At 39.9% G+C, this 24,477-nt stretch overlaps 1 long non-coding RNA gene across 4 annotated transcripts in view; it reads right to left on the bottom strand.

Annotated features, from left to right (window-relative positions):
* LOC117405670 (uncharacterized) overlaps nt 1-24,477 on the bottom strand; it is a 121,690-nt gene that overhangs the window by 29,290 nt on the left and 67,923 nt on the right. For all 4 annotated transcript variants that reach the window (XR_009329300.1, XR_009329299.1, XR_009329301.1 and 1 more), the window contains one exon: nt 3,368-3,437. This is a non-coding gene — a long non-coding RNA (uncharacterized LOC117405670). The remainder of the gene's footprint in view (nt 1-3,367; nt 3,438-24,477) is intronic.

Genomic DNA, 24,477 nt, shown 5'->3' with positions numbered 1-24,477 from the left:
TAACACGGCACAGCTTATTCATTTTACAAACATATGAAAATCTGAAGTGAAAAACCTGGGGGTTATTTCTGATTCTGCATTTTCCTTTGAACCACATATAAAATACATTACTAGGAGTGTGCTTCTATCATTTAAGAAACATTGCGAAAGTTAGATTATTCTTGTCCTTGGATGATGCAAATAAATTAGTACATGCTTTTATTTTTTCTAGGTTATACTGTAACGCTTTATTCTCTGGACTTACAAGTCATGCTATATCACACCTACAGCAAGTGCAAAATGCTGCTGCTAGAATGCTAACTAGAACAAAAAAAGGGCTCACATTACGCCTGTGTTGGCATCATTGCATTGGCTTCCTGTGCATTACAGAATTTATTTAAAAATTCTATTACTAGTTTTTAAAGCACTAAATGGACTATCTCCACAATATCTAAATTACATGCTAATTCCACATCTGCAAATGCTGGCCTTTTATGTATTCCGAGGGTGAATGGTAAAAGGATGGGAGAGGCTGCTTTCTGTTTTAAAGCCAGCTTCTGATAGACTTTTGAGTTATTATTTTGTCGTTTCACGATTACATGATGTTAAATTATGTTCATATTTTTTTATTTGTATGTCATCTACACATCCTGTCTATAGTAAAAGAGCAATTCCTAAAGGACTGGGTATAAGGATAAAAATAATCTGCTCTGATGAAAATGACAACCAAAAACAGAGAAAGAAATTCAAAATAAAACTTAAGAAAAGAGGACGTAAAAAACAAATTATTGAAAGAGAATTGAGAAAAGTTGACAAACTCAATAGGAATGAACTACTTGATTATGAGAAAAGAGAAGAGAGGGTTAAGAGAGTACCATTAATAATGACATACTCTAAATTATTAACCAGCATTTCAAAAATAGTGTGGAAGCATTTACGTATACTTCATAATTCAGAAAAAATGAAAAACGGATGCAAATTAGGCTGACATTTTAGTCCACAGTAAACACAAGTGGATCACAGATTCATTGAGAGACAGTGAAACCTGTAAAAGCACATGTAAAGTGTGCAAGCATAAGATAAAAGAAAAAAAAAAAAAACAATCAGTCTTAAAAAATCCGTCGTGCAAGGATAGCAACCTTGTATACGGTATATTTTGCATAAAATGTAATAAAATAAAACATGTACACCATTATATATGAGAATACAGAACCCACCAATCAAATATAAGAAATAAAAAAAGTAAACGAAGCAATAGTGTAGCACTTCACAAGGAACAGACACACCACGGAGGAGGACCGCAAGTGTGTGGGTTCAGAAAACATGAAAATAAGGGTTAAATAGAAAGGAACAGTAGATCGTTACATCGTTAGCTATATAGTGAATGACATCACAAAGACATTAAATTCAAAGAGAAATACATTTGGCATCAAAAGCCTATAAATACCTCGACTGTTTGTTTTCAAACACACTTTCCCTTGACAAAGGCATGTTAAACACACTGAAACACTGGCAAGTTGGCTCTTTGAGCTCAAACTATATATATATTAGGGGTGGCATCGATATGAAAATTGTATATCGATATCGTGCACGTATTTTGATATCGATAATATCGAAGTCTTCCAAAACACAGAAAAATATAAGAACACTTTGCAATAAGAAACATATAGACGTTAACAGATATTTACATAAGAAAAGCAATAACTTACTTGAACTTAGCTTTTATTCTCAATATCCATGGAGAAAAACAAGGTCTTGTTACATTGTTTTAATATTCCATGCCATCATCAGCCACCTCAAAACCGAAATATATACCTCACTGCGCAGGCTAGCCAATCCAGAGGTGATTGAATCTTCCCTGCGTGTAAATGTACGACACATCTAAAAGTATTAAGTACGGTGTCATGCTGAATGGTGCATTATTTTGAGATGTGTTTTGATGTTTTAAAAGTACATCTCATTTATAATGCTGAAAGTTCACATTTTAAAAATACATTAATAACAGTGTAACTAATCGCATGGAAAAAATGCACCACACTGACGCATGTGCATCTCTCACAATAATCCCAACAGTGCTTAACGCAGCATGCAATAGAGTTTGGTACCTTGCGAGCACGTTCTGAATGGAAGAAAAAATGATATATTCATATATCAAATTATTTAGGCCGATGTTCCTGTTTATTAAGTTTTTTGTGTTAAGTTTATTTTTAGGTGTGTATCCCTTTAAAAAAGACGGTCCTGTTTCTTAATTAGTTGATGCACGCACTTTTTGAAAACAGGATACAGTTTGGCTGGTGAGAGGAAACAGGTAAAGAAACGGGAGTAGAGCATAGGAGAGAGGGTACACAGGTTGTGGATTTGTTGTTTTTCTTGATCTGTAGCTAATGAATGTTTGAAATAAATTTATTAAATCGGGTTCTTAGAAAAAGAAGAACGCTAATCAATGGAATAAAATGGTTACATAATAATTCATGTGTGATGTTTGCCTACCAGACTAACAATGATTGGTATGGGGTTTGTTGTATCTTAATATAAAATAAACTTGATTATACTGCGTTTGTATTTTAGCAGTATTAGCAATAAAAAGTATGTCTCTGCGAGCGTATGTGATTTTTTTTTTTAAATCCCACGATATCGCGATATGGAAATTATAATCGATATCGATATGGTATCAAAATATCGATATTAGTGCCCACCCCTAATATGTATGTATATCTTATAATATATATCTAATAATGATGCCACAATGCTGAAATGGGTACTAAGAAGAAACTAAATCAATCCTGTGTTATGAAATAAGGGGACTGTAGATAGTGATACTTTGACTTCATTTTCACCGTTATTTTCTTAAGACCTCTCTGGCAAAACCTTTCCTTTGCCACCGTCACTCTGATTTCCCCATTCCAGCCTCTACTGTTTCTTTTTTATACATGTGCTTTTCACCCAGTGTTCTGTTATTCTTACCCTATACCACTGATACACAGTCATCTTGTGCACAATTACAGAAGCAACAGATACAGCTATTTAAATACATGTGCTGAAAAAGTGCTGTAAAACAATAACAGAATAAAACACCTTCTGTATTGAAATCTTAATGTAGATAGAAAACACACTTGTGCAGAAATATTCAAGCCTTTTTCTTTACATATGTGAACACATATATATTTCTCTATATTGCTATACATTATCCTTCACAAAGTGACAATATCATGATGGTTAAAGTGAATGACAGGATTCAGGGCAGGCAATATGATCCACTGATTTGCTGGTTCTGATTCTGAGTGAATGAATGAAGACTTTATTAGACGATCAGATGTTATTTATTTTGTATATATCTATTACACAGTCTAGATAACCCAGGTTATACAGTAAGAACGTTCAGATTTACCTCATCGGGGATGTGAGGGATCAGGGGTATTCTCTCACTTTCTCCAGCACTCTCCTCCTGATTTTCTTCACTGAAACAATACAAGAAATGCACAACTATTGGTTTATTTTTGTAAAGAGAAATGCATCCCATTTGTAAACAGCGGCTCATTTGATTGTGGAAGCCGAAAAAAAGATACAAAAGTACGTTATTCATCAGCGCCTTTCTTTATATCCACGTCATTAGTTAGTTTTTTAAAAGAAAAAACAACATATCTCTATCTAAATCAATATCTATATTTATATCTATCTATATATATATATATATATATATATATATATATATATATATATATATATATAGATATGAAATAAGGAGATATAGGAACGAGGACTACGATTTGCTGCTAATGTATTGCAGTGATGAAATGTTTCGATATGAGAATTGTTTTAATACATGTAATGAATAGAAGGCATTGTGGTAAATTGCAAATTAAAAATGTCAAATCTTAGGATGCAAGGTTTCCAATTGTAGCTTGATAACTGTTGCTGCTTTCTCTTAACGTCTCCATTGAAGTGCATGTTTACAAGCGGGCAAATTCCACCCCAAAAAGACTGCGCTATCCTTTAAGAAGTTCCCCCAAGATAATCAGTTCCTATTAAAAAAAAAAAAGAGTAAAGAGAATCATTTAGAACACCAAGGTCAGGAACACATCTCAAATGAATTCTGCACAGGAAAACGTACAAAACAAAAGCAATTCTTCCATGCTTCTTAAGCACATGAATCCGTACTGTGGCCTGTCGTTCTCAAAGCAGTTTTAAAGCTGCACCTACGTGCTTTAGTACCCAGATCACCCTGTACTTGCCTTAGCCAGCTGCTCTGAACACTTCAGATGGTAAAAGAAAAGCAATCCTGGTGCTCAGCGTTGTTAAACACATGGCACTGCAACGGAAACGTATTGTTTTAGCCTCTGCGGTTTAAAGAAGGGCAAAGTAACTTTCTGCAATGAAAAAGTATTCACCGGGTTTTTAACACACAGTGCTGTATTGTGTTTAGATGCAGATATGTGTGTGTGAGTCCAATAATACAGCCTTAGTGTGTAACACTCCAATCCGATATTAAGAAAAAAAATCCAAAAACCACAAATAAAACAAGAACAAATAAAAACATTTCGCTTTACGCTACAAAGATTTTTTTGACCACAAAAATGTGGGCAACATTTATACAAAAAGCACGCAAGTAAAAGGTCAGCCTGAAAGATGCTCAGTGTATCACAATAAAGAGATGAGTATAATGATGTATTCATTAATACAATAACAATATTCAAGCATAAGAAAAATAAAATATGGTATACCTGATTTCAAACTTTCTATTTTTTTCAGCCGCTATGAACGCCACAGACAAGCGGATGCCAACAAAAAACATGAAATGAAAAAAAAATAAATAAAAAAAAATTAAAAATAGAGAGTGAAGTTCTGCTTGGTGTGAAAAAAAAAAAGAAAAGCCCGCTCTTTGAGGAAGATCAAGCAAGTCTCGTTTTCTGTTCTGTTTCAGAAGCCACAAGTTTGGTTTGTTGTGTATTTTTGGCCCAGCAGTTGTTTTATTATTATTATTATTATTATTATTATTATTATTATTATTGCAGGCTTTAGGACACTGTTTCATACCAGGCAACAGCCTGTTTTGCTTTCATGTCGGCTCCAGTGAATCCCAGAACGCAACCAGTATGCGTGCCACTTTTTTGTCTTGGCAAAAAAAAAAAAAAAAAAATTACCTAGTCAGAATTCTGAGCACAAATCACTGCGCAAAAGCTGCACCAATCCTCACCGCAAGTGCCTGCACAGGAGTGCCGGTGAGAGAAACGGCCGCCGCTAACCAAAGCAGCGCTGATTCTTGTAAAACATGGCGTGCACAAATGTGCTGAAGCGAGGGTGTGAGCAAGGCGGGTGCCAGTTGGCTTCAATGTGCTGCGAGGAGCTCATGTTCAGTCCAGTTACCCCAGTTGCCCAACGCCATGAGACACTTGCAAACTTTTTGTTCTTCTGCCTCACAAAAGACAGTTTTGGAACCGAGCTATCGATAAACAGGAGCCCGGATATTCCGTTTTTTTTTTCTTGTAGTCTAAATATCCTTTATAACCTTTCTTTTTTTTTTTTTTTGTATTTGCAGATAAGCAGCAGGGTTTATCTGGTGTGAAAAGGGCCAGAATCCTGGTGGCTTGCCAAAAAAAAAAAAAAAAAAGCCAGAATAAAGGCGTAGTCGAGTTTGAGCTCTACTGCTTGCTGAGTCGGGGCAAAGTCACTGCTGTATGATCCGCCATTTTCTGAGCAATGCGAGGAAAAAAAAAAAGAATTAAGAAGTCTTTCACAGGCATTGCTTTCCAAGTTCCTCTCTCTCTCTCTCTCTCTCTCTCTCTCTCTCTCGCTCTCTCTCTCTCCCCCTCTCTCTCGCTCTCCTGGCACCAGAGCAAAATCTCAGCCGTAAGGTCATGTGACTCCCTGGCAGCAGCAGAGTGCATTCCCATAAACCATTCTGCTGACATTGCGAAGGAGTCTATTGTCTGATTCAGAACCTAAGCTCAGCCCAGCTCGAAAAAAAAAAGAAAAAGAAAATGCATCACCTTCAGGGGGCTGGGTGCCATGGCAACATCTACCTGGCAGGCTGCCCACTTCCCCTGCCCATCAAGAAGAGACGGAATTGCATTGCCTAACGTAATGATGAATAGGAATGTGTGGAGTAGCCCAAAGTAAATCTGATGCTCGTATTGCATGCTTCGTTTTCACTGCAAACACTGGCTTCTTTTCATTATGAAGAAGAAAAAAAAACTCTCCTTTTCCTTCCAGCTACAGCAGTAAAATGTTTTTAAACGGCCTCATCTGAATCTTTATCTTACAACACGCCCATCGACTCCAAATGACAGCCAGGAATCTGTGCGCAAGGCAGGGCATTTCTCCCACAGCTCAGTCCCTCTGAACCCAACCACTTCAGGCTGCATAGTTTTCATATTTTAAACACTCATCCAAAGTGTCCCCATGTGTTGAAATGACAAGCGAGATGTCAGACACAGTCGCAATGTCCATTGCAACACATGCAGGCAGTCTGACATTGCTTGTTAGCAGACCAGCGGAATCACAGCCCAGTTCAGGGAGCACTGGCACGCTGACTAATAACATCATGTCTTTCTGCTTGTGGAGCGCTTCGGGGATCGTTCTGCCACTTCCGGGACCTTTTCACAGTCTTCTTGTGTAAAAGAAACACTCTGGACCACAGATACGTTGAAAACAGGGCAGTGCCTGTATATTTATTTTCAAAACACAAAATAAAACAAACTAACCCTAACCCTAACCTAACTAACTAACTAAACTTTTACCTATTTTTAACTACTGTATAAACCGGACGGCTACGCTGTTTACCGGTGACTAAATATCATAAAAGTATTACCGTACCTTTTAGGTCTGAAAACCCCCAGGCTTCACCCAGGCCTTAGCCTTCACGCAGACAGCAATCAAGCTGTCCTGACCAGCCATATATACACCTGCCTGCTTAATCACAGACAGGTGCATCTCATTATAGGCTCACTGTCCAATCAGCACCCCCAAGGTATTCTGGGGGTTGTAGTCCTGTAGCAAATTCCTAGACTACATCTTTCCTTGTTGTCACTGAGCTGATTTGCACAGTGCAATTATACCGTGCAATAACTTCTTATAACAATGGTCCCAACAAAGCTGAACCCAATCTGAGCCAACAGAACCAATGCGGCTGAAGAGAATCCCAACCCAAAACCAATGCAGCTGAACACAGGTGCGAGTCAGCATGGCAGAGCCTCGGATTCCTGTACATCACAGGAGTGCCAACACCTTGAAGCTAATTATTGATGTGTCTTATCATCCACTATTGTATTAGCCCTTCCCAAAACAAGCGTCAATATCATGAGCCTGTATCGATGTGCTATGGTAGGAATGGCTGACTGGCAGCATTGTAATTAAAGTGATCAGTGCACACACTTGACATGTTTAGCGTCTTTGAAACAGAGACGTTTCCCAAGGAGTTGACTGGACTGGGCACCACAACTACCTTGACTAATAGAGCTCTACTGGTATATGGACCATGTAATCCGCTTGCTGACAGGTCTTTGGTAAATTGAGGTGATATGTTATTGCACTGACAGATTCCATTTTAAAAGCATGGAAAACAAGCACATGTTATGTGCAAACAAAATGAACATGACTTGAAGACACTCAAAAAAAAAATCCTGGTATTTTTTGCGTTTCTAATCTTGTGGATGATGTATTACATTCCTTTGTTTCCAGCTACAGATTTTGGGAGTCGATACTTAAATCCAGCAAATATCCAGCATGTGAGTCAGATTCCTCCTGAAATCTGAGTTTTATTAAATCAGATGCATGCAGGGAGTTCAGAAGCATGGGAAATATTGATTCCTTAGACATGGAAACGCAGCAACAGCGTACTGGGTCATACCATTCTTACAAGTGGTGTGATGATAAAACAGAGTTACCATTGCATCTTGGACTGAAGCCGAGGGAACACGAAGGCACGCTTTCAGGAGTAGGGAGACCTAGTTTGGTGTGCCATGCAGTGGCCTGAAGCCTGGTCTCCTGAAACCACATTCAAAGCCACAAAGTGTCTTTGTGTTCCCTGAACAAAACACCACGGCTTTGTTTGCAACACATGATAACGCTTACGTTCCAATCAAGTAGCGAGTGATTTTAACAAGCGTAAGTCTGTCATGATTCTTTCACACTTACACAGACACGGTGAAAAAGCAAACCCCCATATTGACACAATTACATTTTACTCTACATTGTTGCCAGGGGCCTCAAGCAGTCTCAGTTGGCAACCTATTCTTTCCACATGTTTAAATCAATAAGCAGCCATGGCAGAATAGCTTCTTTATTCTCTTTCTATTTACAGTACGATGGTTCAGCTCAATCGGTAATTATTCCCACAACTGCAACAGAACAACAACTGGAACAGAAACAAGAAACACAATGTGCCCTCCCTTATAAAAGCACAGCAAAGTGTAATAAAGCACAGTGAAAGCATGGTAAAGCATGGGTTAGCATTGTAAAGAACAGAGAGGCATGGCAAACCTTAATAAAAAAACCTGGTAAACTATGGTAAGTGCATTGTATAACCATGACAAAAGCATTAGGGGAAACCGCTAAATGACCGTGCATTACTGTGGTAAACTCTTATAAGGGTATTCCCACATTTGTTTAGTTGAGTTATTCCACTGGTCCAGTATTAACAGAACGGGGTGACATTGTAGAAAGCTGAGGTATGTTTGCAGTGTAACACATCTCCCACCCTTCTTAATGTCACAAAGCGGCTGTGGAGCGAGGGCGGCCTGTCCACCGGCTTCTAGACAATTCCAGTGACAAGCACTTCCTCACAGCTTTCAAGCACTGCCACAGCGGCATTTCACTTTTTGGGTGCTTGTTTTTACTTTCATTTTACTTTCTTCTCATGTATTTCCTGAGTGAAAGATGCAGTTCAGACAAAGCTAATGAAAACACAGCGCTGCTTGAAAAGAGCGAGGATATGAAGGAATAAATTACAAGACACACACTCACACTCACACACTGACAGCTGAAGAGCCCACTCTCAAACCGTGTGCTCCATCCAGTCGGTATTTATTGAAAAGAGGAAAACTTGATCTTAATGTTACAAAATTACAAACAGGCTACCTTTGAGCACTTAAAGAATAAGTAGGGTGTTCCGAGAAAAATATAGCGTCCCACGTCCCGCTACAACTGTTTAAATATAGCGTCCCGCATCCCCACATGCTGCTACAACTGTTTAAATATAGCGTACCACGTCCCCACGTGTTGCTACACTGTTTCAATAACGCGCCGGTCATTTCTCTGTTCATTGTTAACACCCTGACACTTACAATTTTAAACCCTGTTTCAAAGATCTTTTCAAAATGTCCACTCTAGTGCACTGATAGTGTAAGGATTACTGCCCACACTGTCAAACAGGTAACAGCAATAATGATCCATGATGTGGTATGGAACAGAAAAGCCAGAGCACTTGTTATGCTTTTTTTATTTTTTAATCGCTCTTCCTGCAGTGATTTAGAGGACAGATCTCAAACCCCAGTGCACTAGAGCTGACATTTTGGAAAGATCTCATTTTTCCCTGGGGCTGCTGGCAGCAAGAGACACCAAAACCAACAAAACTGGACACAATGGGTAAGCCCAGGCTGCGCTGCCTTTACCTGAGGGATTACCATTACAGTTACAAGAGGTTAGGCAATGCAGTTTTCTACATTTCTATTTGCTCAGTTTTTTGTATATATAAAAGCGTTTGGGTTTGATCTCAGATGAGACTGTGCAAACCATGCAAAGGGTTTCCAGCAATGGAAAGCGGCAGCCAGCATACCTCATGCAGTGGGAAACACAGACAGTTGCACTCTATGTGTAATTATTGTTCACATGGTTATAGAACATAGACTGTACAGCACATCTTTCCTTCATCATGTAGTAACAGTGCGGGCCGTGCTGTTCTTGGGTGGGTGGATTACTGTGCATTAATGACGCTTGGTGTAAAAATGCGTTGTGTGAGTACTTGCATTGCAACACACAATACAGCACAGACAGGTCCCCTGATTAGTAGTCATAACTACTTGCCACCTCTTGCCCTTCCATTAAAGTGAGCACAGACACAGCCATATATAAAAAAACATTCTCCCAATAGTTTGCATTGCTTCCTGCCCACTCCACAAAGCTGTTAACGTCTTGGACTCCAAAGAGCCTCTTCCAAGCGCTCGCTCGTTTTATTTGCTGTTTGCACTGTCAGCAGTCCCGCGCCTACTGAGATTGCAATCCAGATGCAACAGGAATCATAGCTCTGCAAACCTGCACTGATCCAGAAAACAGGGCTGCTGACAGTGACTCCTACTGTATAGCAGTTTCATCCATTCCAGGTTTTAATACGTGCCTGATTATGCACAGTGTATAGATAACAAGCTCAGGTGTGTCTGATTAACCTACTTGTAGAACCAGGAATGGATCAGACTGCTATGCACTGGGAGTCTTATTCCCATCCTTGAGAAGGGGTCCCTGTGCAATAAGGATCCCAGCAATGCAAACGCTGTTTTATTAATATTATACATCTTTGTATGTGCCTGCAGGGCTACCTCTTGTGCATTCTTTAAGGGTAAGCCCTTTCTGAAAGGACACTCAAGACAGCACTCTTAAAACAAAAAGAGGAGACACTTACTGATTTTAATATTAACAACATTAGGTTTACATCTAGGACACGTGCTCCCACAAAATCAGTACAAGTACTCATTTAGCAAAAATAGTCAAAATGTTGTCCCGTATCAGTTTTCAGTTAATACAATATTTAAAAGGTTTGAAATGTAAACTATCATTTTGTAACATTCCTCAACAGAAGTCAAAATATTTTAAATTCCTACTTTTTGTCAGGTGCTTTTTTTTTATACATCACAGATCAAATCTGACAGTCTCCAATTTCCATAAGATTTGAAGTTGTTTTGCTATGAAATAAATATGCCATGCAAACGGCAATTCCATGCTTACATTGTTTCCTTATCATGCTGAAACTCAAACGTATGCAGTTTGCACTTCTTCCCCTTCTTTGAAGAAATGCTTGTGTGACAGTAGAAATCCTGCAATGTTTAAGGTGCCTCTAGCAAGACATATAAAAAGCTTATTTCAAACATGTTCACACGGTATGGTGGAAGAATCACTTGTATTTAGGTCAACCCATTGAAGAATATTTGCATTTTCAGGGTTGGACAGTTCGGTTGTCCGGGTGCCCGGGACTCTGGGTCTGCATGACCCAGCTGTAATGATGCAAATACCGCAGGACTACCCAACTGTAATGATGCAAAGCCCGCGGGACTACCCAACTGTAATGATGCAAATACCGCGGGACTACCCAACTGTAATGATGTAAAGCCCGCGGGACTACCCAACTGTAATGATGCAAAGCCCGCGGGACTACCCAACTGTAATGATGCAAAGCCCGCGGGACTACCCAACTGTAATGATGCAAAGCCCGTGGGACTACCCAACTGTAATGATGCAAATACCACGGGACTACCCAACTGTAATGATGCAAAGCCCGCGGGACTACCCAACTGTAATGATGCAAAGCCCGTGGGACTACCCAACTGTAATGATGCAAATACCGCGGGACTACCTAACTGTAATGATGCAAATACCACGGGACTACCCAACTGTAATGATGCAAAGCCTGCGGGACTACCCAACTGTAATGATGCAAATACCCGCGGGACTACCCAACTGTAATGATGCAAAGCCCGCGGGACTACCCAACTGTAATGATGCAAGCCTGCGGGACTACCCAACTGTAATGATGCAAATACCGCGTGACTACCCAACTGTAATGATGCAAAGCCCGTGGGACTACCCAACTGTAATGATGCAAATACCGCGGGACTACCCAACTGTAATTATGCAAAGCCCGCGGGACTACCCAACTGTAATGATGCAAATACCGCGGGACTACCCAACTGTAATGATGCAAACCCCGCGGGACTACCCAACTGTAATGATGCAAATACCGTGGGACTACCCAACTGTAATGATGCAAAGCCCGCGGGACTACCCAACTGTAATGATGCAAATACCGCGGGACTACCCAACTGTAATGATGCAAAGCCCGCGGGACTACCCAACTGTAATGATGCAAATACCGCGGGACTACCCAACTGTAATGATGCAAATACCGCGGGACTACTCAACTGTAATGATGCAAAGCCCGCGGGACTACCCAACTGTAATGATGCAAATACCGCGGAACTACCCAACTGTAATGATGCAAAGCCCGCAGGACTACCCAACTGTAATGTTTTGGGAGTAATGGGAGTTTTCGTGTTGTCGAAAGCCATTGCTCTCGATTATTGAAAATAACAAGGGGGACATATTATTTTTTTTTTTTTTTTTTACTGTAATACATTTTTGGACATGCAACACCACCCTTTGTTTGGAAAGCGACCCACCTTACCAAACAGAAACAAGTCTGCATAAGAAATATGTGCAGTTAAAGTGTGATGGATTGGTACAAACAAAGCATGACTCAAAAACATCACTCCTTCAGTTAATGGAACTGCAGCTTCAGATCTGTGTTGTAACATTCTGTGGCACTGGAGAGCATGCATGTGCACGACAAAGCACACGGATAAAAAAACACACACACAAAGGGAAACTGCAGTAAATGCAGATTCCAGGTATATTCCTGCAAAATGACCATGCAACTCTACCACGGAAAACATCTGCTGCATCACGTCCATGGCATTCAGAAGACCGAAAGTAGAGACAAGAGCAATAAGAATCCTCTGCAAGAGCAAGTGTCAGTAACCTGTGTGCTAAACTAAAATCTTACTTCCTCCAGTAAACTAAGAGCAGTCAGGTATGCGGGTAACCCAGCGTGACCTTGTAACCATCGTTCCACACACAGGGAATGATGTCCATGCAATGCAATGCTGCTTCGAAGGCAGTCCGGCTCTGGGGCATGTACAGAATATTGAAAGCAGAGCTTGAACAATACAATACGACACGCGTGTCAGCATTGCAGCTGGGGCTGGAGCTCAGTGACGGCTTCGCAATTACTAGTGGTTACAGTTTGCCTGTGCATCATTAGATACCATCTTACAGAAGGAAAATCTGAATGCAACCAGTGCTGATTAATAATGAAAGTATTTTCAACATTTAAGACCAAAAAAAGAAATGTACTATACTGTTTACAATATAACACACATCCTGTGTATAACACACACCCTGTTTGTACTATGCATGACTCAGCAAGCAGTCCTGAGTTTCAGCTCTTCTATAACACAAAACACCGCATTATACACTATAGTGGAGGCAGGACACTCCAGTCTTGGAGTGCAACTCCACCCCAGGTCTAACAGTTACACTGAAATGCGAAGTGCTTTAGGACCTGGTCAGGGGGTTAAGTGGTTAGAACAAAGACCTGGACTGGACCACTGTCGATGTCATTCTAAGCTTGTGGTACAGAATAACACTACACAAACTGCTTCTTCCTACTCACTGATATCTGGCTCCCTGTACTGTGCAGATTAATTGATCTTGTATCATTCATTCACTGCCAGTGAAACACTTTTTCTTTAAGCTTCAAAAGGAAATCTTATTATTATTTGATAGTTTTAATCTGACAGCGACTAGCCAAACAGCTGTGGATTAACACGCTGCATGCCGTTAGAAATGCCAAGACAGGCAAAAGGGAAACAAATTATTAAATAAATGTGATCTTGCCCAGGATTAGGCAAGTAGTTATTTGTTTCACACAACTGCAAAGAAACACATGTGACACAAGTGAAGAACATCTCCTGGAAGAAAAACAGAACCTTATAAAGTGAGCAATATATATTGTACCATACCATACCAAACCATAGAGCTTAGATTTACATACACTGACAGCAATCAGTTCAATATATATATATATATATATATATATATATATATATATATATATATATATATATATATATATATATATACAGTATATCACAGCATACCATAGAGCTAAGATTATTGTTTTTTTTATTTTATTATTTATTTATTATTTTATTTAGTAGTCGGAAATTGATTTTACCCCATTTTTCTCCGAATCTGAAATGTCCAATTTTAAACTCAGCTCGCCGCTACCACCCCTGCACTGACTCTGGAGCGGCGAAGACGAACACACGCTGTCCTCCGAAGCGTGTGCCGTCAGCCGACGTTTTTTTTTTCACTCTGCAGGCCCGCCATGCAGCCAACCCAGAGCTACAGCGTCGGAGGACAATGCAGCTCTGGGCAGCTTACTGGCAAGCCCACAGGCGCCCGGCCAGTCTACAGGGGTCGCTGGCGCGCGGTGAGCCGAGGACACCGTGGCCGACCTAAGGCCCCCCCCCCGGGAACGCCTGGACTCGAACCGGCGACCTCCAGGCTATTGGGCGTATCCTGCACTCCATGCAGAGCGCCTTTACCAGATGCGCCACTCGGGAGCCCCGGAGCTTAGATTTAAATACACTGACAGCATTCATTTCAATATATCTCATACCATACCATAGAGTTTAGGTTTAAATACACTGATAGCATTCAGTTCAATATATCTCATACCATAGAGTTTAGGTTTAAATACACTGACAGCATTCAGTTTTCCGGATAACATTTGTAAGTGAGTAACTCCTTTCACAAAATGTCCCCGCTGGCGAAGCACTTGCTTCAAACAAGGACATTTACATTCTGTTACAGACGGCATTGAACTAGAAACGACTTCGGATGCTTCACTTCCTGTGTGGGCAGAAATCGCTGTCTTACTATCTATTACCACCAGGTGGCAGTCAGCAACTACAATGCGCGATTTCAAACAGCTAATTAACGCCAGTGTTAAAACTTAAACTTTATAACAGCATGTACATTTTTCACGGCATAGACAATTTTCATGCTCTTTTTTTAATGACAACACCAGCACTGAGAATAAAACACAACTAAACAAACAAACACACACATTTAAAAACAAACATTAGGAGGAGTGCAATTAACTAGAATATGTGGCGACACACACAAAAACAAGCCTCGATTGCTACTTTATGAAACCCCTTAAGTTTCTGGTTTTTATTTAGCAAGTTGAACAGTGCATTCCTGTTCTTGTTAGTTGTGATAAGACAGCGGCTCATTCTTTAAAACCCCATGGATCTGATGCGTGCCAGCACATCTGGAATCCCCTCCTGATATTGCATTCCTTACGAGGGCAGGGAATCTTCTACTGTCTATGTGACCACACAAACGCTGAGACACCCACCTGCGTTTCAAATCTGCATTTTCCAGTATCTCTCATTCCTTTGCTATTGTTTCAGAAAGCGGGCTCCACTAAACTGCATCAAGGGGGTTCTGAGGACTTTGCAGAGATCACAAGCACTTGCTGGAATGGATCACGCCTGCTTAGTGTTGCTGCTGTGTTGATTACAAGAGCATTTGCTCTGGAGAGCGAGAGTAACAACCTAAGCCAACCATGACAACAGTGTGTGAAACCAAGCACACTGTACGAGCAACCAAGGGTGACAAACCAGCTCACCACAAATACAATCGATACAGTTTGTATTACTGTTAACATTGCTATTGTGCAAGAATCAAACAGGGCCATGACTTGAACAAGCAAACATACTGTTGGTGCAACAATATGAAACTGTATATTAAATACCTGAAGAGCGAAGCCTAGTGGTTTGATTGCATTAAACATCCTGAAATTGCAAGGCAATTCGTTCACTACCATTAACAGCTTCATTAGATCAGAGCATTGGTTCTGAATGGGTTGTTTCAGGTCACACTTTACATTGTGTCTCTAATGACTGTGTAGTTACATAGTAGTTACTTTGTAAACACAGGTGTACTTACTCATCATTACAATGTTATTATGCATGGTTACAATGTGTAACTCTTTTTGCACGATTTAACCCTAACCCCAACCCTTTTCTGATACAACTGTGTACTTCCAATTTATCATGCAAAAATATTCTACACATTAAGTACATTGTACTATTTCACAGTACAACACATCTTATATATCCTGAAGAGAGAAACAATGTAGAAAGGTATGCTTGATAGTGCTGCCCCTTGTATATATATATATATATATATATATATATATATATATATATATATATATATATATATATATATATATATATTGTTATATGTATATGTGTGTATATATATATATATATATATATATATATATATATATATATATATATATATATATATATATATATATATATATTTAGCTCAAAGAGCCAGCTGCCCAACATTTCGATATGTTGTACATATCTTTCTCAAGGGAGATATATATATGTATGTATGTTAGCATGGGTTTTTATGAAAGTGGTCACTAGCTCAGCTTTGCTAAATGGTACTTGTTTCGTACAGCAGAGCTAATGTGAGTACTTTCTGTATGATTTTGCATCATAAATATGTAACCATTTCTAGTTCCAGATTTGAAAACGTTGCCTAGGAACCAGCTAAATGAGGTCTGGTAAGCAAATATACTGAAGTATGCCTGGGTCCCTGCTATCACATTATACAGGGAGGTTTGGATTTCAATATTACACAATGCCTGCACTGTAAAAGCAGACACGAATAGGGAAATCAGTACAGGGGATACAAGCAGGGCCATTTAACACACGCAGCACCATACAAGCACGTTCAGTAATACCTGCATTGTTAACTAATTACCATTGCAGTGAATTAGGTATTCACTCAGGTAAAGCATGACCCACATGTCACTGATATGACTGGGTATTAGAAGGTTGTTTTATAACAGGTACAGTACTTTGTAAAGCTAGTGGGCGGTTCTGGAAAGCAGTAGAACTTGTAAGAGATTCCATTTTTTGGTCACATTGTTCTAGAATCTTTAGTTAATTCTATTACAGCTGCTGCCGGATCCAGGGAAGGGAGCCAGGCTGTTGAAGCAGAGCTCTACTGTACACCCATTGCAAAAGCGGCAGGGTCTCTCACATTTAAACATGAAAACGCCAGTTTATGGTACTAATTTAAATTGGTTATTGTTTTATGACTGTTTACTGGAAATCACCTGCAGTCCTAAAACCATGAATCTGAACCTTAACATTATTATTATTATTATTATTATTATTATTATTATTATTATTATTATTATTATTACAGACTTGGTGTTTGTCAGCAATGCACTTGCGACTATAAAAGTTCCTGACCAGTATGTCCACAGTTTCTTTCAGCAATACTGCAGCATGTATCTAATGATTTCATTTTTAAAGTTACGGATATCTAACCCAGCAATAAACAAATAAATCACTGTTATCATAGAAAACACAGCAGGCTTTCACGTCCAAAAATGTTGACTTTTTTTTTTTTTTGCAAAAGAGATGCTATATGGAAAAAAAAAAATCTTAGTCTATTTCCATCGTGACCGGAGCGGAGCGGAAGGAATCTGTGACCTTAGCACTCCCTCCCCTGCCCAGGACCCTGCTGTGTCCTCATGTCCTTACAGACACACAAGGAGAATACCTTGAAACTCTATCTGTGTGCATCTCTCCCCCAGCCCTTCAGTTGAGATTCCCGAGCATTTAGCGGTGCATGACCTAGAGGTAAGCTCGCTGCCAGCAGGGTCGCTACAATTGCACAATTACAAGCATATGACCATAGAGCTCATGACTACCACACAGCTTCACACTTCAGAGACAGAGTTCAAATGTGAACCAAACACAACAGCCACCTATTTTACAAACTTTAAAAGCTAGAGGGACTCTACGTTAATAATCTGAACAGTGCTGGTATTAAAGTCTAAATCGAATGCATGTTTGTGTGCAACAGGTAATGCTAATATGTAATCAAAGCTGTATTTAGACTGGCAGCTGTTTAGAGCATCATTTTTTTTTTCAATATATGGCAGGAATCCTAATGTAATTTCTTAGGGGCTTCAAGTTGAATTTCTATTTCAATATACTGTATAATGAGTTCATGATGAATTCAACCCTTCTCTCCAGTATTCATATGAAACTGATATTTATTGTCAGATATTGATATTGATATGTGGGATCAGTCCGCGCTATGAAACCAATACACCTCGGATACTAAGGGACCAGGAGTTTATCTCAAACTAGGAACTTTGGAACCTCTTGGAATGAACATTCTATTCTGACATAATCATGTGTTTACTTTTCTTTCTACACAGCCGAAGGGCTTTTGTCCAAAACGTCCTGAAATAAAAGATTTCTTAACCATTTAAACCTTTTGTGTACATCCAAAGAAACCTTGCTGTTGAAGTACAGAATGTTTTCGAGAACTTTTAATTTTTCCTTTTTGCGAAGCAAGAAGAATGGCAGTGGCCCTCTTTGTTAACGTTTAATTAGCTTAAATGCAGTTAAACTCAGATAAGATTAGACTTGAGGCCCAGGGCAGAATAACTATGATCTTATCCCTGGTGCTGTAATATTTATCAGCCTCTGCATCAGAAACAATTATAAGGGCATTTTCAAATGAATGATCTTATCACGTAGAAGAGAAAATGAACTCAGTTAAATGATGAACTTTGTACACACAGTGTAAGTCAATTTGACAAGCACACCCAACTGATGATGGCAGCTTGTTGCATGATTTTCAATCACAGATCCAATGCTGCAGTTCCTTTTTAGAAGGCTCGCTGTGGGGAAGTTGACTTTGGCCCGGTTCCAGCTTTCTGTGCAAGGGGCCTCGCTGCTAATTCAAGGCTGCTTAAAGCACTAACAAAAATGTGGAGCAACAGGCAGAAAACCCATGAAGCAGCCCCAGATAAACTTACACCCTGAATACTCCTTTTCAAAGCAACCCCTTGATTTAGCAAGCCAGCATTTCAACACAACACATTCACATTCACAATGTGTCCGGAACTATTACAGATTCAAATGAATAAAGAAACACACACACACACACACACACACACACACAGACAGACACACACACACAGACAGACACACACACACAGACACACACACACACACACACACAGACACACACACACGCACACACACACACACAGACACACAAACACAAACACACACACACACACAGACACACACACACTCGCACATGCACATGCACACACAGACACACACACACACAGACAGACACACACACACACAGACACACACACACACACACACACACACACACACAGACACACACACACACACAGTAACACTGGATGTTTTGCAGATAGTTTGCACTTGTTTCCTATTTAACTTCTGAATATCAATATTTGTAAATTGGCAGAAGAGTCATGCTTTCTGTATTTTGCTCACCGCCTAATCTACTATATTTAATTTCATTTCATTTAATAATAAATGAAATGCACTCCACACTTAAGCACACATTGCAACACATCCTCCGAGTAACAATTAAACGCACCTTGCAATTTTGACTCAAAAGCTGATTTGCCTCCTAAATTTACTTACCTGTGTGCTGTCTGTCTTTCACATGGATCGGAAAGAATCCTGCTCACTAAAGGGCTCAGGGTGCACTTTGCAAACCAAAAGAAAGAAAGAAAGAAAGAAAGAAAGAAAGAAAGAAAGGCCTCCCTTCTTCATCAATCCAACACTGAACTCTTTTCACAGACGGGTTTCTGCAGCACACTGAGACAGTGCTGGAGGCGTCAACTATCAGGACACAAAAGCACGGCGAATATAGAATTTTGCAAACCTGGAGCTGGAGTTAGAGCTTTCTTCCTGGGGAGCTTGCATGGTGAAATGGCGGGTGCAGTCAGATGTTAAGTTACCCCTGAGAAAAGGGGCCTAGGCTGCACATACCTCAGTACTAGTAGGAGCTCGCTGGGAACGGAGCCAAAGAAATGACTTTGTTTGACCCAGCTGCCAGTCTATCCCAGAGCAGTTCGCCAGACTAAACACTGACACTATTTGAAGTGAAATCAGGCCGCAGCAGCTGCTTGCTTTCCGGCTCTGAGCTGAGCTTCAGTACTGAGATGACTCTGCAGAGTGCAGAAGCACAGCGACAGACAGCAGCCAGGAAACATCTCCCCGGTGCCTGACCCTTCAGGTGTGTTAACCGAAGCTTTCAACTGCATGTACAGCACCGAGCTGTAACAACATCTACCACTGTTATATTACTGCCTCCACCCGCTTCTCATTGTGAACTGTACGTTGATTCAGGACAGGCAGCGTTTCAGCGGAAGGTCTTTATGGTTTGTGATTCTTGTTGCCACTTCACGGTTTTCAGTGTGCGGATTCTTCCATGCATCAACTATCTGCGAACATCGAAGTTCAACGCACCTGTTTATACTATCTGTTGGACTTTGTTTTTGAAGTGAGTTGGGATTATAAAGACTATGCAGTTATGGATTAAATGCTGTGCTGTACATACTGCTGCAGCCTTGTGTAAGAGGGCGGAGTCTGGGTATGAACCCTGCGCGCACCAGTGAGTGTCTTACCCACTATGCACATGGCTTTTAGAGCTTTTAACCTCCTCTCACCTCACCCACAGGGGCCAGAATCTGTAACGGCAGAGCATCTCACAACACTGCCCCTTACACATGTACCTTTAGACCTTGAGACCACTGCAATGAACTGTAACACATGAGGTGATTAGTAACCAGGAAGCACCAGCCACGTTTCATCCACAGAGCTGTCTGTGATACATCAGCAGATTCCAAATTCAAGTTTAAAACACAGGCAAAGGACCAAAAAAGATCTTCAACAGAAGGGCAGTGATAACAGTGCTAGTGCTAACAGAGCAACCTTAGCTTAATGGAGCGCAGTGCACAGCCCCTACAGTGTGTGGTAATTGCAGTAATAACCACTTCAAAACAGAATGCCTCAAGCCTGGTTCATCTTAGAAAGCCCCTTTAAAGCGAGCATGTGAATGCCATTCATCCTCCTGTCACGGCTGTACATTCACAATTAGACCGATCAGTATTTATTTTATATCGCACTTGGATGTAGTTTTACAATCCATTATAAAACCTCAAAATAATACTGCTCACATACTTTATTAATATGTTTAATCACTTAACCATAAATGCATTCTGGTAATCAAATCAAAGTATTTCACATGACAAACTTTTCCAAAATGTTTTCCATGATGTACGCAGCATGGCTGTCTTTCCTTTCATCGCAGTAGTCCTTATTTTCGGTGAATTATTGAACACATGCAAACAATTTATTTCAAATTGTGAAAATCTGCCAACCATCAGCAAGTCTTACAGCTCAGCCTTTCGTCTTCATCTAACTATCTCACAGTCTGTATCTCAATCTTCACTTAGGGGTACACCATGCGTGGAAGGGTCAAAGTGCGTTTTCATGAGTTACACTCAGTGTGGTTTTCAGAAATAAGTGGATCCACTGACTGCTAATCAAACAAAGAAAGACCGACGAACAAACAACTTCATTAAAAACAACTCCAGCGCTTACACTGAAAACACGATAGAATCTGCAACTTCATTAAAAACAACTCCAGCGCTTACACTGAAAACACGATAGAATCTGCAACTTCATTAAAAACAACTCCAGCGCTTACACTGAAAACACGATAGAATCTGCAACTTCATTAAAAACAACTCCAGCGCTTACACTGAAAACACGATAGAATCTGCAACGTCATTAAAAACAACTCCAGCGCTTACACTGAAAACATGATAGAATCTGCAACTTCATTAAAAACAACTCCAGCGCTTACACTGAAAACACGATAGAATCTGCAACGTCATTAAAAACAACTCCAGCGCTTACACTGAAAACACGATAGAATCTGCAACTTCATTAAAAACAACTCCAGCGCTTACACTGAAAACACGATAGAATCTGCAACGTCATTAAAAACAACTCCAGCGCTTACACTGAAAACACGATAGAATCTGCAACTTCATTAAAAACAACTCCAGCGCTTACACTGAAAACATGATAGAATCTGCAACTTCATTAAAAACAACTCCAGCGCTTACACTGAAAACACGATAGAATCTGCAACGTCATTAAAAACAACTCCAGCGCTTACACTGAAAACATGATAGAATCTGCAACGTCATTAAAAACAACTCCAGCGCTTACACTGAAAACACGATAGAATCTGCAACGTCATTAAAAACAACTCCAGCGCTTACACTGAAAACATGATAGAATCTGCAACGTCATTAAAAACAACTCCAGCGCTTACACTGAAAACACGATAGAATCTGCAACGTCATTAAAAACAACTCCAGCGCTTACACTGAAAACACGATAGAATCTGCAACTTCATTAAAAACAACTCCAGCGCTTACACTGAAAACACGATAGAATCTGCAACTTCATTAAAAACAACTCCAGCGCTTACAATGAAAACACGATAGAATCTGCAACGTCATTAAAAACAACTCCAGCGCGTACACTGAAAACACGATAGAATCTGCAACTTCATTAAAAACAACTCCAGCGCTTACAATGAAAACACGATAGAATCTGCAACGTCATTAAAAACAACTCCAGCGCGTACACTGAAAACATGATAGAATCTGCAAGCATGAGATCATCTTCCTCGAGAACATTTTGGCCAGTGATTAATCTGACTTCAATTACTAAAATGACAGTTTGAATCAATAAAAGAAAAAGAAAACAACAACACTGGTTCATTTACTTGAATTAAGAGCCCATCAATGAATGGAGTGTGTATCCAATCATGCTGATAATGACAGCCTTCTCTTATTTACATCACCCAAACACTGATCTCACACGTGCGTTTGATTTTGCGGGTTGTACAATGACTGTCCCGGTCTGCAGGTTTTAATGTAAATGTGCAGTTCTGACACACACACACTTCTATGTTTTACTGATGCAGAATCTGTCTTTTGTTCAATTGAAATCATTGTGGAAAATGTGTAGGCTTTGCTATTGTATTCTATGTTTATCTGCGAATGTCTCCACTTATTACTGCAGAAAATAAAACCTGCAACTCCTGCAACCCAACCCTGAACAAGTAAATGAATACTAATATTGGTAATTCCAGTGAGGTTTCTGCTTTTAGGAATAGTCCATGCCCTCTGAATGTGCATCCACTTCGTATCTGTTTAGTGGTACATGTTCTCACAGCACTCTTGAATATTTGCCATGTTTAATGAAGTAGCTTTACCTTCAATTCAGTCTCTGAGCAAGGTGGACATTTCTTAATGAAGCCAGTATAAAAAGGAGTGTACTCCTATAATCTCTTCCCCATTGAAACAGGGAGTTTTTCAAGTTCAATTCTTTAACAAACTCATTCAGGCTATTCCTTAGTGCTGCATCTAAACATATTTGAACTCCCAGAGCCCTGCAAGCACAACAGATCCAGTTCAGACTCAATGGGCTCATCCAAAGGCTGGACTTGGGATGCAGTTTATTTAAGCATAATGCAGAGGTGAAGCCCGTCACTAATCCAGGGGATTGAGTCTCTGCACCAATCTTTAAATAACGAGTATTGATTACATTGCGAAACAGCATTCAGGAACATCACTGTCACGCACTGCGTTCCGAACGGAACAGAAGCGATCGATACGTTCTGAATTTGAATTTCAAATGGTTACGCTTTTAAAAACAAAGATGCATGAATGCATGGAGCTTCCTCTCTAAATCAATAATTATGGCATTACTTGAAGCTCAGTATGGCATCCTTTTAATTGACTTGCGAATTTGAAATGAATTCAATGGCATTTGCGTGTAATTACTTCATTTTACCAGTGTCTGGAGAGAAGCAGAGCAAAAAATAAATAAATGGATTGGCAATCTTTACAGAAAGTGTTGTTTAACATTTAAAATCAGATAACCTTTACAATTAAACACAAACTAAGATGAAGCACCGCAACCCTTAGGGCTTACTAAGATACAAGTACAGCAGAATATGGAATAAGGGCTTTTACCAAGAGCCTGGGCAATGTTTAAAAACTTCAGTTTACCAGGTGTTGGTGTCCTGAGAAAAGAACAATAGAACCATAGATTACAGCTCTGAGATCCAAAAATCAGTCACTTTCACGGTACAGTAGATACCATAGTCTAAACCCCCTAGATAGACAGACAGGACAGCTAACATGGTACAACGGTGCTCACAGTGACTGAGGGGATACAGGAGGATACATCAGGAGGCTTCACGGAGTGCTGTGGTGATTCCACCAAGGAGATGATTAACCAACAAGACCCCCCCAGGGGGAAGTGTGCTGCTCACCGCCATCCTCATGAGCACTCTGTGTATATAACAAGTACAACGTCTGGAAAATAACATTGTAAAAACAATAAATGAAACAGCGCGATTCTGAGAATGACTTTTTAGATCAAGAGCAGCTTCTGCTTGGCAATGAGGCGTGATTGTGAACAGTGCAATCCAACGTACAGGCGATCTATCAACTCTTTCTGTATAAAAGGTATTCAACGTACAGGCGATCTATCAACTCTTTCTGTATAAAAGGTATTCAACATACAGGCGATCTATCAACTCATTCTGTATGAAAGTTATTCAACGTACAGACGATCTGTCAACTCATTCTGTATAAAAGTTATTCAACGTACAGGCGATCTATCAACTCTTTCTGTATAAAAAGTATTCAACGTACAGGCGATCTATCAACTCTTTCTGTATAAAAGT

The sequence above is a fragment of the Acipenser ruthenus genome, chromosome 8 (genome assembly GCF_902713425.1).
Source record: "Acipenser ruthenus chromosome 8, fAciRut3.2 maternal haplotype, whole genome shotgun sequence".
Taxonomy (NCBI): Eukaryota; Metazoa; Chordata; class Actinopteri; order Acipenseriformes; family Acipenseridae; genus Acipenser; species Acipenser ruthenus.
The sequence above is the reverse complement of the archived record's forward strand: the minus strand, read 5'-3'. Positions and strand labels throughout refer to the sequence as shown.